Genomic DNA, 13,915 nt, shown 5'->3' on the forward strand with positions numbered 1-13,915 from the left:
TTTTTTTTTTTTTCAAGAAAATTTTTAAGGGTTATACTCGTTCAGACCCACAAATTTTGAAATTTTAAATTAAAAATAACTAATTTTATAATTTAAAATTTTTCATTCATCAATTTTAATCTCATTTATGAGCCAAAAAAGGTTCGATAATCTCAGCCAAGACGAGGCTCGTCTTGAGTCAAGTAAACGTCATCTTATCCAAGAGAAAGCTCGACTTAAGACAAGTAAACGCCGTTTTACCTGTCGTGGTCATAAAAGTAAGACGAAGGCCTATGTCTCGACTCAGTTTTGAGACGCAGCCAGACATCGATGTCTTGGAGACGAATTCAAGATATAAACAAGTCGCACTCAAGTCGAAGCATTTTTACTGAGGCTCGGGAAGGCACCTCTGTGACCCACGTTTTTTATGGTTTTCTCATGGTTTCATCATGAAAATAGTCTTGTCGCAAGTTTTCACTATCATATTCGTAATCAGCGTGGAGGGGCTGACAAACAAAGATAAAATCTAGCGTATTTTTTTGTTAGGTTTGACCAATATTTAAAAATTTTGTTTGATGACCTTTGTGCATTTGTCCAAGAAGCGTAGGACAATCAACATCGATCTTCGGTTTGTGTTTTCATAACAAAAATTAATTGAGAACCGAGAGTACATAATTACTCATTGAAAAAGTATTGAAGTTTTTTGTCTGAAAAAATCAAAATGCGTTATCCAAAATGGGCGAATGAAAAATTCCAAGAAATAAAATACCCGCAAAAGAAATTTTCCGAATAACAAAATTCCCGAATTGGAAAATTTGCGAATACAAAAATTTCCGAAAATTTATAATATTATGGAATTGTGAAATTCCCGAATAATAAAATTTCCGAACAGTTTATAATATTAGCATTTTAGAAACTTTAAACATCAAAAGTAATTTTTTCAGAAAAATATTTAATTATTGTTTTTTTAACAAATAAATCATATTTATGGGAAAATATTTTAATTGTTAAAATTTAGGATTTTTCTAGTGATATCGTCCAAAAAAAAAGTCGATTGTGGTAGAAAACGAACAATGAATGAAAGATCTTGTAAACGCAACATTGCGAAACACTCTCGAAATGAGGTAGGGTAAGGGAGGCAGCGCCAACCATTGGGGCAAAGGTGATTTTCCTTTCAGCTTAGCTATTATTTAACAATTTTAGTTCTACTTTGCATAAAATAAATCTATTTTATCAGGGAGATAGTGTTATTTACTAAAATCTGGAAAATTGACTTTGCAAAAAAAAAATTAAACAGAAAACAGTTTTTACCACGAAAGAATGGAAGTTTCGATGACAGAAATATAAAGTTTTCAACTTTATTGACAATGCTTACATCATAAGAATTTTATATTTTTACAGATAAAACAATATCACACCATCTAATTATATTAATTAGACGTAATTCAAGTCCGAAATATAAGAAATCTTATAAATAAGTGAAGCTTGGCCAGGGAGGCAGGCCCGATGAAAATAATATTTACAAGTGCTTAGGTGAAACACGTGTCATCAATTTCGTTGATAAATGATCGGCAATATAGAACAGCAACTTATCTTGTAGGCTAAATAGAAGAAACTATTAAATATTATTATCATGGACATAGGAAACACGGGACTAGGCATGCCATCCTAGCTTGGCGAGCGGGGTTGACTCTACGGGAGGGGAGAGAATTCCATGAGTGGGGAGAGCCGCTATCTTACCATGTGCCATTTGATTATGCGCACGAGCATTTTTGCCGACAAACTGTGCATGAAAGTATAAGCATGTGGGCGCTGCCATGTTTGTCGCGAAACATCAAAAGGTGGCGGACCTCCCACCTCATTGCATCACCCCCGCAATGGCATACCTAGTCCCTTGTTTCCTATGTCCATGATTATTATTATAAAATCAGTCGGTATGCAGTTTTCTTGTACCTCGGTAGGTATTCAGATATCTCTCGAACTTGGGGTACGACATACCGAGTATTTAGGGTACGAAATAGCAACAAGGTGGGGTACGAAAGGTCAGATGTCACCGTTTTGAAATTTTGGCAACTGTTGTCAAGCAAGCCATGATCTTAGAAAAGTTAATGGTATGCAGATTCCACTTTGTGAAACTAGGTTTAGAGGTAGAAGCATGATTGAAATTACTAGGGGTGGGTTTCGGATGCCCACTAATCTAGTTTATCGAAAACCCTCTCTTTCTAACGCATTAATGTTTAGAATGTTTATTATATTTTTCAAGTCATTATTTATTGCTAAAAAAACGTTAAATCTCGAGTTATAAATATAATTTTGCGTATTTTGTTGGCAAGAAGTTCAAATCGAGGTTCTGTTACTTTCATGTGAATAATTACGCAACAAACAGTACGAGAATTGAATAAAAATTTACATATTGACAAAAAATAAATTATTATTTATATTGTATAGTTTTATAAGCCCTGAATAATTGTAGATTCAGTTCTAGTATTTTTAATTCTTATTTAAATAAGTATTTTTTCAAATTCAGTTGAATCTGACGATGCTATTATTGAGCGTATAAAAAGACCTATTCATCTTAAATATCGAACAATTTCATGCGTGGAGAATTTAGCATCCATATGGTCTACTTTTCTAGCAATCTTAATATGCCTATGCTCCACTATGCATTCTTATTAAGGTACGAATTATGCAAGATAAAAAGTTATATTATGTGCAAACGTGTAGATCTCGAGCATTCGCAGTAGTGATTCTTGTGTATTTTTAAATTGACACATGGCCTTACATAACCTAAAAATACACAGGAATAACTACTGCGCATGCCAGAGATATCCGCGTTCTACCACAGCAACATGATTCATCTTTTCAATTTTGCTCCATAAATAGCTCTTTACTTGCGCATGCATGTAAACTATTTAACCTTTATTTAGAGGGGAGCGGTAAACGGCCAATCAAATCGCTGCGCGGGAGAGATAACTTATCCCGCTAACTCATATAATCATAGTCTGTCTATTTTATTTTGCCAATAACTCTGTCATTGCCTGGTTCCCTCCAGTTATATATGCGGTAAGATTTCTATCATTAAGTATTTTAAGTTGTGACGCCAGCTGGCAAGTTGTCTGTATAATGAGGGTCAAGCAATAATATAAATCCCAGAAGATAAAACTTAATCTAGTTAATAACTTGGGAAAAAAATATTTTTCACAGTTACAGAATAAAATATCAATTTTATTATTCAATTTAATAGTTTTTGAAAAATATAAATAATATCTGAATACACTTATTGTGAAAAATAATGATTTTCCAAGTTATTATGAAAATAAAGTTTCGTCTCATTTATTTGGTATTATTGTTTGCCCCTGATCGTGCAGACATCTTGGACATCCCCACTTAATCTGAAATACCTAATGGCTTAATTTTACAAAGTGCGAACAACGCACCTGCTAAACTTCAATGACCATAACATACAATTAGCAAAGCTTTCAAAATAATAAACAATGCATTTAGACATGGCTATTTCAAATCTTGAAAAGTATTTAAGAAGTATTTAGGGAGTTCCGAACGCGTATATTATGCGCCGATAATGAAGTTTTTCATTTCGTACCCCAAGAAGCGGACACGTCGTACCCAAAGTAGTAGGTACTGCGTACCCCAAGTGGTGGACACTTCGTACCCCAAGTGATTGGGAATCTGTACCCTACATTACGGTGCAGCATTCACACCGCAAGGGTAATTTCTGTTGCAACTATATGGTACCCTGAAATTGGTGCTTCATTAACACTTTCTTTTTACTGTGAACAAATAAGAGGTTATATTAAAGCTATCTCTATTTTTATTAAAAGTAACTTATTCTTCTTGTTGTATATCATTAAAGGTAATTTTTCCAGTGTATAAAATACCACAGAAGCAAACCATTATATTTTCTTATATATAAATGTTTTGATTTCCATAAATAGCCGCCAGACGGCTTTGCCCTCAGGTGAGGGGCAAAGCCGACGAAATACATCATCTTAGAAATAATTAAATTACCAAATCATTGCTTTTCTCATGTGGTTAATACTTATAGAAATATGATATAAAATAATGTAGAACTCGAAGTGAGACAAAACTGGATCAATGTAACATCTTATTAACTTTAAAAATCAGTGACCGTTAACTGGTTGTCGCTACCCCCCCCCCCCCCCCCCCCCCCCCCCCCCCCCCCCCCCCTCCCTATGTGAATCAGTTTGCGAACAAAAGAATATAATTTATTCAATGAGTTTTTCAGAGAATTCAAGAGTGAAATCTTATTAATTTTTCTATCAATATTATCATCACTTTATAGAACTTTGTGAATATTCTCGCATTTATAAGGATCGTTATGGATTTATTTTTATAAAAGTATTCTCGAACAATTGTTTTCAAATTTTACGAACATTTTAGAAATTTTCAGAAATTTTAAGGAATTTTTCGAAATTTCCCAAATGTGGATTTCCGCAAGGTTTCTCAAAGCTTCCAAAATTTCCAGAATGAACTTCACTCGGATTGCTTGTACAATTTAAAAGAATTTTCTCGATTTTCCTTAAAATTTCTGTCTATTCATAAATAAAAAGGAATTCTATTGATTGAATGACATTTTTCAACATTTTATGCAGAATATTTTCTTTTTTATAAATAAAAATTGCTTGGAATGTAATAAACGGTTGACAATTGGAATTCTTGAAAATAACGTCGAAATATTGAAGATATTTCAAGACTTTCTAGCAATCTTCCATACATTAAAACATTTTTCAAACATATACAAACATTATTTTATCTTCTGGTGATTGTTTAAAATGTTCAGCATGGAAAAGATTCACAATTAAAAACCAGACTTCCAAACTACCTCACGTTTCGGCTCATTAGAGGCAAAAAAATAACAATTGAAAAAAGAGGCAAAAAAGACAAAGTCGACTTGCTCGCCCATCCGTCATCGACATGTGTCTGTTCTTTTCGCTATCGACTATCGAGTTTTTCGCAGGTTCACTTTAACCTACGCTGGCTCCCTCATTTTTCACTCAATAATCTGAAACTTTCCAAAAAAACTTGTTTCGACATTCATAAACAACTTCAATTCGGAAAATTGTTTGAATTCGAAAATTCCCTCCATACATTTTTCCGCCGAACATGAAAAAGCATGGATTTAAATAGCTATTGACAAACATCGACATATTGTTAAATAATGAACTATGTATGCACGAATCGAATTCCATAGGCATCGACAGAGTATAATACAAAGTTTAGAGTTCAAATTTGAAAACATTTCGTTGAAATTAAAAAAAATCACGGCGAGTTTATTTTTAAAAAAACGCATTGAATTTCACTAATCAAAATTTTCAGTTCATATTTTATTTTTCCCAAAGTTGAAATCCCACAAACAGATTTTCCATATGAAAATTGTCGTCTTTATTTAACTCTTTATTAGGAGCGGTTTTTCTATATTTGTATTTCAGATCACTTTTTGCCTCATTTTATCTTGAAAGAAGAGCAAGGAATACAAAACCGACCTTCCCACCGATTATTGCATCCGCGTTATATCGTTGCAAAAAAATGCACATTCTGACCATTTCTTTATGAATAGTATTAATTTTTTAAAGAATTAACTAGAAATATCTTGCCAAAAACTTCATTCTGTCATATTTTTCATAATAACAAAAACAGTCAATCACATAAACAACTTTTATAACACAGAAAAGACTAAAGTTAAATTTTGTTGCATGTAAAATTTGCCGCTGTTAGAGTTTACCTGCTATTTAGCGAAAGTTTATTCCACAATAGAATAAAAAAATGTCATCTGCTACGTCATTCTTAACCGTAATGGGAAATTAGAGCTAGAGCATCATGCTGAAGTAAGCAAATTTCGGTATACCACGTAGAATCAGCAACAGGAGACACGAAAAAAACATTATTCTTCCTGGTAAATTTCCTCCAAAACATGTTAGACTATTGCCGATGAATTAGAACTTATTTAATACCACTAAGCAAAAAGTAACTGACAGATGGGAATCGCCATTTCTCTCAAATTTAATTAAGTTACATGACGATAGATAGCGCTGGCGTCGTAATTCTCGCTACATTTGGAATAATTCGTGTAAAATTTAACTTGCAAGGTTAATTATTGTTGCGGTGAATCTCTCATCTGGAATCGATGTCAACTTCATCTTTAGTTTTTTCTATGAATCAAATGCACATTTTCCTGTAAATTCTGATACCTTCTTTACTTTTCTTGAATATTCTGCATGGTTTTGTGATTTATTAGAAAGTTCCGAAAATAAAACTAACTTTTTAAGTCAGGGGTATAATACTAATAATTTTCTGCGACTGAATAGCAAACTAACTTCGTTTAACCTGACCAACCTTTCCCGAAAATATTTGTTATTCTCCTCGAATTTGGTTGAAACTAGACATGGACTTCATCCAGTGTCCCTGCACGGTCAGGTTTGAATGCATATTCGACCCTGAATGGAATTAGCTGATAAGAGACTCACTCTTCTAAGTTACGTTAGTCGATTTTCACTGATTCACCTCACAGAAAAAAAAACGAAAGATAAAGTTTACATCTATTCCGGCTGAAAGATTCACTGCAACAAAAATTAACCTTGCGGGATAAACATTACATGAATCGAAGATAATTTTCCATTTTTAACTGTGCCTGGATAATCTTTCGCCTTATAATCGCTCCATTTTTTATTCACGATGTAGCGAGAATTGTGATGCTAGCGCTATCTATTGTCGTTTAACTTCATTAAATTAGAGAGAACTGGGGATTCGCATCTGTCAGTTGGTTTTAGCGCGTTTTGCTAAATGGTATTAAATAAGTTCTATTTCCTCTCAAATAGTCTAATTTATTTCGGAGGAGATATATCATTAAGAACAAAGTTTTTCGTAATTTCTGTTGCTAATTTGTACATGTGTTAGCGAAATTTTCTCACTTCATCGTGACGCAGTAGACGAGATCAGAATTATTCTCCTAAGCTCAGTGAAGCTTTCGCTGAAATATGTTTAATTTTCAACAGTCTGCAAGTGTTACTTGCAGCAAATTCTAACTTTTGTTTTTTGTGTGTTGCTTTAAATCTGGTGACCCGATTTATAGACCGAATTCACGCATACTTTACCGTTTTCCCATTGCTGCTAAGGATACCGTAGCAGACGACAGATTTTATTCCATCGTAGGTTTAACTTTCGCCAAATAGCATGTAAACTTTATCGGGGGGGAATTTTACATGCAACAAAATTTAACTTCAGTTTTTTCTGTGCTCGTATCAATTGCATAAATATCGGAAATGTATTTTAAGGGCTTTAGTGTGCAACACTTAATGCGGAAAATTTGAAGTTGAAAGTTACGGCTACTACTCGTATTTTTATTTGTGTCGATCAGTAAATTTGGTAACGCAAGCGTGGGTGATTTTCGACCACTCTACAGAATTGCCGGCTTGCACTGCTAGGTTACCAGACGAAGCATGTTCATCAAATGAAAACCAGCACACAGACACACACACCTATATATATATATATATATATATATATATATATGTATATATATTCACGATACCCCATTCGAAAATATGATTATGTACCCTTATACACCATATTTCGGGTTTAACTCAAGTCGAAAAATTATTGAGTCACTAAGACGAATGTGTGAATATCAAATGCAGGTTCAATGCATAATGAAATAAACCATGTTCGATGATAAACTTCAAGAACTAATAAAATGTATTTATGCTTATTTATTAAGTGTCCTATTTTATAATATACTCACGGACATTTTTAAAGCTTTTTTGCCGAATGAAATACTGGATTTGGAACAAAAACTCACCTGGAATGAAATAAAAACAATTCATTATTTAAAAATTTATTATATGCGTATATCCTTAAAATTGATTTAGATAAAGGAACATCCAATTTCTAAATACTCTGGGTTTTTCCGAGTTATCTAGCCTAGAATTGTTTACAGCGTTACCCGTGAATAAATTAACAGTAATGTATCGACATACATATAATGTTATCAATATGCATTCAATGCTTCTTTATGTAAATCATCATTCCTTGGAATCCTTTAGCCAAACATGATTTCATTTTTATCTTGCATAGACTCGAAAATATGAAATGTATATTTTTAAAGCTGTTTGAAATCTAAAGACTAGGGTGGCTCAAAAACGCTTTTTTTCTTTAGAGGGCAACGGTCCCCCAATTTCATTCCAAATCCGAAAAAATAAATTCCCTAATTTTTATTATTTTCATTTTTCGATTTTAACACAGACTAATAGTAATAATTTTTAGGTGGGAAATGAATTTTTGAGGAAAAAAATTATTTTAAGTGAAAAAAGACGAGAATTCATTGTTCAAAAGGTCGATTTCATGAAGAATTGACATTTTTTGTTTTAAGGGTAGTTTTCAGGTACACGTGGGGGTGTATTAGGGGTGTTAAACCCATATGCTTGATATATGAAATTCTTCGTTGGATAATTCTCTACAAGCCCCCATACTTTTGCGTCACATTTTTTCAAACTCTAACAAATTATTCTAAAAACTCAAAAAATTGATTTTTCTCCATGCACTTCACATGGAAAACTTCAAGTCAAAACCGGCACCTGTTAAAATAAAAAATTAGGAGATTTCTTTTTTCCGATTTGGAATAAAATGGGGAGGGGGGGGGTCGCTGCCCTCTAGCATGCAAAAAAAATTTGCCATGTAATTTTGAACCACCCTAGTGAAGACATACTTTCCCGACTCTAACCCCATATTCAGAGCATATCCCAGGTGGAAATACACTACCGGCCCAGTACTGGCCCAGTACAGCATACCGGAGTTCCAGTACTGGCTGGCTGTACTGGGCCAGTACTGGCTTGTAATGCTTGGCGGTACTGCCGGAATTAATTTAAAAATGATAAAAAATTATTTAATTATTTTAAAGACCATCCATTCATCATCATACGACTGCATATCGTCCAAATATTATTTATAATTACAAAAATATCATTTTGAAACTATTTGTTTAATTTTAACACCCACTACTTCTATAATCTAAAGATATAACAAAAAAGTATTTAAAAAATAAATTATAATTGACTGCAAGTATTTTGTCAATACTTGTTAATGGCACTGCTTAGAATGAATACATATATTACATTTTTAAACATTATATTACAAATAAAATTTCTAACGCTAAGGAGAACCGAACCTAACGTATCTACACCACCTACATCTATCGCCTAGCAGTCGGGAGTGCTAACCACTGCGCCAAACCGACAAGTTAAAACTTGGTGAAAAAGCCATCCTCATAAGCTACAGTTCAGAAACGTTATAGTACCAAATTTTGAGCTCTCTTTTTCTAATTATTTATTATTATACGACGTTATGTGGAAAGTCTGACAAGCCTACATATGGCAAGTCTTCCCCCGTGTATTTTTTCAAATAAATGGCCTGCCGGGCATCACTTCCACCAAGAAAGTGGCTTCCACGGGCATCACTTCCACTAAGATAGAGGCCTGCACGGACATTGCTTCCCCCAAGTATGAGGCTAATCAGGGCATCACTTCCCCAGTCAATTAAAACGTACCCGAATAAGAGGTTCTATTTGGCATGTCTTTCCCGTGCATCACTTCCCCTGAGAAAGTATGGCATAAATGGGCATGTCTTCCCCGGACATCACTTCCCCAGTTAAATCATGCGTACCCGAAACAGGGGATATTTTGGGCATGTCTTCCCCGGACATCACTTCCCCAGTAAAATATTGAAATTTAGAGACTATGGTAAAAATGGGCATGTCTTCCCCGGACATCACTTCCCCGGACATCACTTCCCCAGTGAAATTTAGAAATATAGGGACTATGGCAAAAATGGGCATGTCTTCCCCGGGCATCACTTCCCCAGTGAAATTTGGAAATATAGAGACTATGGCAAAAATGGGCATGTCTTCCCCGGGCATCACTTTCCCAGTGAATCACTATGTCACTCACCCGAGGTTTGGAAAAGACTGGAAAGGGCGCGGTGGTGCTATTAGCGAGTTCTGTCACCCGAGGGTTAAAAAACCGGAAAGGGGCCCGGCGATGCTATTGGTGAGGTCAGTTACCCGAGGGTTGGAAAAAACTGGAAAGGGGCTCCTTTGATGCCCTTTTTTGCTATAGTCTCTATATTTCAATAATTTACTGGGGAAGAGATGCCCATGGAAGACATGCCCATTTTTGCCATAGTCTCTATATTTCTAAATTTCACTGGGAAAGTGATTCCCGGGGAAGACATTCCCATTTTTGCCATAGTCTCTATATTTCTAAATTTCACTGGGGAAGTGATGCCCGGGGAGGACATGCTCATTTTTGCCATCGTCTCTATATTTCTAAATTTCACTGATCAAGTGATGCCCGGGGAAGACATGTCCATTTTTGCCATAGTATCTAGATTTTAATATTTCACTTGGGAAGTGATACCCGGGGAAGACATGCCCATTTTTGCCATAGTCTCTATATTTCTGAATTTCACTGGGGAAGTGATGCCCGGGGAAGACATGTCCATTTTTGCCATAGTCTCTATATTTCTAAATTTCACTGGGGAAGTGATGCCCGGGGAAGACATGCCCATTTTTGACATAATCTCTATATTTCTAAATTTCACTGGGGAAGTGATTCCCGGGGAAGACATGCCTAAAATAACCCCTGCTTCGGGTACGTTTTAATATACTGGGAAAGTTATTCCCTGATTAGCCTCAGAGTTGGAGGAAGTGATGTCCAAGGCAACCATGCGACTCGGGGAAGCGATGCCCGTAGAAGCCTTTGCCTTGTGGGAAGTGATGCCGGGGAAGGCTTTCCGTATGTAGGCTTGTCCCAACCTCTTTATGTGAATGTAAAATATGCGAACTTCTAACAGGAATATCAATGAAATAATTATTAAATAAATAATTTAAATCTACTGCAATTTTTCTTCGCGTAATATTTTATTTTTTCGCGTTTTAGACCATTTTAAAAGTTCTGAAAATAACATTTAATGAGCATTTAAAATTTATATCAACGGAACTTACAAATTTTAACTCGTTACGCAACTATTTTTTTCATAACAATTTTCTTTAAACCTTCGTGTAAAGTTTTGGTTTTTAGGTGTTTTAGACTATTCAACAACGATTAAGACATACATCCAATGTAATTTTTTCTGAATTTCTGATGTTTTCACCATAACTGTATAGTCAATTTCTAAACATTTCAAAACACCCGGAAAATATTTGTAGACTTGCTTTTTTAAGTCTATTTTTGTACTACTAGCATAGTGTCGCACCGGTTGTGCAGTCAACGTTCTGCCAGTAATGGGCGAACAACCGGCTGTCTGTATTGGTGGGCAGTACTGAGCCAGTACTGCGCCGGTGGTGAACTTCGGCACACTACCGACATTTCCACCTGGGATACAGAAGGAGATTGTGCGCAAGAAAATTTGTAGAGAAACATGGATATATTGTAATTCGGGGAGGTGTGAAATAAAAATCGGAAACTTGAACCTTCAAGAAAATCTTAAAATTCGACTGTATATTATCTTGCCTGCGAATGGCAACACTTATAACAATAGAACTCGGATTATAACCCCGACATCCTAGAGAGGCAAATCCCTTTGGGATTATTTTAATCCCACCCTAACTGCGAAAGCTATTGCCTCGTCATTTGAATAATCCGTTCGCGTCCCAACCGCAGAAAACTATCAAGTTTTCGGATCAGGACCCCTTTTTTTTAACTGTTTTAAACATACTGTTCCATTCACAATCGCATTCAATATAGATTGCAGATTCGAGAATATACAAGCACTATACAAGCTCTCAGTAAACTTCGAATTATAACTTGAAGTAATACTACTGAATATTTTACGCAAGTCTGCATTTAATGATTCAGAATAGATTTAATAAATTAATTGGGTTAAGTTAAAACTACTTTCGGATTATCATAATTAGAATACATGTGTAACTTTTACGAAATTATTTCTAATTTTCCATTCAGGAACTTTAATTCATATTTATTCTGAGGTTGCGCTTAGTTCTAATATCTATAATTTATTAATAGAGTTATAACTATTATGTGTTGCAGTATGGTAAGCAACACAGAAAATTAAAAAATCATACATTTTAAATTTTAAGAAAAAAATGAACATTTTGAGATCATTAGGTTATAGTAGGGTATATTTATTTTTAAAAATTTTTCCTTAGTATAACGCCAAAAATTAAGGAATATTCTAGCAAAAGAAAATATCCGCCTAACTCGAGAGCTGGACATTACAGACTATTCTATACAATTTCTGAACATTCTCAAATTTTCAGTAATACTCTTGAACATTCTACAAAATATATCAGACCATTCTTGGAATCCAAATAATTATAAATTTTTCCTTCCCATTTGGATGAATATTGAAAAGAATATTATATAATATAATGGAATGGATAATGATTATTCGGCCAGAGAAACCGTAATTTTTCAATCCAGAGGGAGTAAATGAGCTAAACCGTCAGACTAGGGAGGGTCTGGAAAAAGGCTTTAGTCTCATGCTGGTCAGATTCGAATTGAATCAGTGGAGAAGCGCTCCTCTTAATTAGCTTGGAATTGAATTAATGTCGCATTCACACTATACAAAAGAGTGTCTCCATTCATTCATCCGAAATGGGATCTGCATATGCACGGATCTTCGGGACTTTGAATGCAGACAGGGTCGGCACCAGGGCCGGTGCATGTGTACGAGTACAGAAGTCAAGTACCCGCGACCACGCGCTCCAACAGTTCTCGCTACATGGGACAAAACCATTGTTGCGCCAACACAGATGTTAAAAAGAGCATGTCCATATGGCGTCACTCAGATCTAATTCTCATTATGTCTCGAGAGTCTTCAAGGCACACGAGGTTGCCTCTTCGCTCGGTTCGGGGCTCAGTCTATGAACCATTTATCAATTATTCACTGATTTTATTCTCATTTTCAAAATCAGAACACACTTTTAAATAGTAAGGCTTAAAGGATATGAAATCATCTTTTGCGTCAAAATTATTCAAACTGAAATAAGAAAATTGGATATGATTTCATTCGCCTATAATCACTATATACTTACTGCAATTACTCCAATCACTGCGTTCAACCACCCTTAATTGCAATCACCACTCATTCGCGTAAAATGAAGTAAAACCAAAGTGCATTCACTTGCAACCACCATGAATGCAATCATGTGCAATTGCCTACAATCACTCAGAAATCGTATCGGCCTTTCTTGAAATAATTTTGCCTACAATACTCTAAATTTAGACTGCATTCGTTTAAAATTACAGAAATCACTTGCACTACGGAAAATGAATAGTTGAGGCTACTACCTGTTTATTAGTAAAGCATTCATTGGTACTTGCAACTGTTCAGTTAGTAACACCAACTCGGCGAGAAAACTACTAGGCATCTGCCTTTGAAGTTTAACAGCTCAGTCAAAAAAAATGCTACCGCAACAAAAAAAAAGTCATTTAAAAGCTGAAAGTGTTCTACGTTAATGAGCTTGAAGACGTTTATGTAAAAATAAATGTTTGTGCTTAGCAGACTGAAAAATGTAAAAACATTCCGGATTTTCGGGCACATTTAAGAACAGTCAAGTTTAGAGCATTATTTCTTATGCAAGGGGCGATAGGAAAAATTTTAAAAAATTAATGAGTATGAGGAAAACTGTTGTAAACCAGTTGTAGTTGAGAAATATAAAAAATGATCAAAATTGTTGCTTAAAAGTACAAAAACGTGCAACTATATTATCTTCAGTTCTAATACAGATATTACAGCGATTCAAACTGCAAACTGTAATAGATAGACTCTGTATTTATTTTCAATCACCAGGAAGGATGTGTTAGTCTTATTTTTTGTGAAAACCGCGATATTTTTAGACATTTTTTTTGTTGGAAAACAAGTGACAAAAAGCAGGGGGGGGGGG

At 34.8% G+C, this 13,915-nt stretch overlaps 1 protein-coding gene across 4 annotated transcripts in view; it reads right to left on the bottom strand.

Annotated features, from left to right (window-relative positions):
• Positions 1-13,915, bottom strand: part of LOC117167645 (connectin) — a 526,083-nt gene that overhangs the window by 461,523 nt on the left and 50,645 nt on the right. Inside the window, exon 1 of one of the 4 annotated variants that reach the window (XM_033352721.1) lies at positions 7,757-7,813. The exons of the other annotated variants lie outside the window; for them this stretch is intronic. The gene's annotated coding sequence lies outside the window, so the exon portion shown is untranslated. Of the gene's footprint in view, positions 1-7,756; positions 7,814-13,915 lie in introns of those variants that run through there. 4 annotated transcript variants of the gene reach the window in all.

Source organism: Belonocnema kinseyi, chromosome 2 (genome assembly GCF_010883055.1).
Source record: "Belonocnema kinseyi isolate 2016_QV_RU_SX_M_011 chromosome 2, B_treatae_v1, whole genome shotgun sequence".
NCBI lineage: Eukaryota > Metazoa > Arthropoda > Insecta > Hymenoptera > Cynipidae > Belonocnema > Belonocnema kinseyi.